The sequence below is a fragment of the Branchiostoma floridae genome, unplaced genomic scaffold (genome assembly GCF_000003815.2).
Source record: "Branchiostoma floridae strain S238N-H82 unplaced genomic scaffold, Bfl_VNyyK Sc7u5tJ_1363, whole genome shotgun sequence".
NCBI classification, from domain to species: domain Eukaryota; kingdom Metazoa; phylum Chordata; class Leptocardii; order Amphioxiformes; family Branchiostomatidae; genus Branchiostoma; species Branchiostoma floridae.
The window spans coordinates 52,409-53,850 of record NW_023365708.1 but is presented as its reverse complement, the minus strand read 5'-3'; the positions used below and the strand labels follow the sequence as shown (position 1 = coordinate 53,850).

The following is a 1,442-nucleotide window of genomic DNA, read 5'->3' as shown; positions in this document are numbered from 1 at the left end:
AACAACGCCTGTGAAACATTACGTCATTTGGTTGAAATATTTAGCAGCGAGTGGTTTTGATCAAAACATTTTAAAAATGAAACTACTTTAGTTATTCCATTTACAAACTAACGCCATTTGGTAAAATAGTTAGCAGCGGGTGGTTTCGATCCACCGACCTCTGGGTTATGGGCCCAGCACGCTTCCGCTGCGCCACGCTGCTCATTACGTCTATTTCTATGAAGTTTATCAAAATGACGTAAAGTACAGTACTTGCGTGAAAATAAAGGAGGAGATGCAAAATGTAGAATCGCCCAACGTGGGGCTCGAACCCACGACCCTGGGATTAAGAGTCCCATGCTCTACTGACTGAGCTAGCTGGGCGCTGATAAGACAATTACAACACTAACATTTTCTCATAACACTTGCATATAACTAACTTGTCAACCAAATATTGACAGACAACAATCACAGGAAAAGTGTCTTTCAACCTATGCTACGGCCCCTGGTCTAAGAGCTCACATTATCAATGCCTAACATCATTTTGCTGAAACGCCTCTTTGTTTCTTGGAAACTTCGAATTAATCATATGTAGGTAAAAATAATGATACAACATAACTGTTTTTGAAGATGGAATAACTAGTATATATAGGACAGAATTGCAGGTGTCCATGAAGTGTTGCATCTACACATGAACCGAAAGAGAAACAAAAACACTAGAAAGGTAACATTAATATTTACAAGCAAATAAATGTACATGGATAATGTTTAACTTTGAATTCCCATGGCCTGGCCCACCAACCTAATGATCTGTTTAGTCTTGTTTATACACATGCCACATGCAAAAAGTTTTGGCTTGTATATGCATAAACAAAACAAAGAATCATTGTAAATCGCGTTTTGATGAATTGGTGGGGGACAAAAACGACGATCACAAAGTATGATCATAAAGACACGAAGTACATAATATACGTGATGCCTCTGCAACAATTTCTTATACATGTAATATTACCAGATGAACCTAAGAAGGCTTCTAATACCGGTAGTCTGAGGAAAATTATGTTCGACCAACGTGGGGCTCGAACCCACGACCCTGGGATTAAGAGTCCCATGCTCTACCGACTTACGTAGCTAGCCGGGCGCTGGTAGCAACATATAGGCATGGCTACGAAAGCTACGGCGGCTCTAGCTGTGCTGTCTGCTAAACAGAAAATTAAAACCGAAAGAGAAATACTGGAAAAAAGGTAACATTTGCAAGCAAATACATAAACAATGTCTAGCCACCAAACATACATATGTCCCTCCAACTCTGTCCTACCACTTGCTACATGAGGGCCCCAATGCCCTTTTGCGTAGAGCGTAATCGGCCGTTTTAATTTTACGTAGAGCGTAGACGGATCGCTTAATTTCACGTATAGTGTAATCGGTGCATTTTGCGTAGAGCGTAATTGACTCTTTTTCAT

The 1,442-nt window shown here is 40.3% G+C and overlaps 2 non-coding genes across 2 annotated transcripts; both read right to left on the bottom strand.

Moving 5' to 3' along the window:
• Positions 1-130: 130 nt before the first annotated feature.
• Positions 131-202, bottom strand: Trnam-cau. Its single transcript has one exon. It is a non-coding gene; the product is annotated as a tRNA-Met (tRNA).
• An 88-nt stretch (positions 203-290) lies between these two features.
• Positions 291-363, bottom strand: Trnak-cuu. The gene has a single exon. It is a non-coding gene; the product is annotated as a tRNA-Lys (tRNA).
• Between the last annotated feature and the right edge of the window lie 1,079 nt (positions 364-1,442).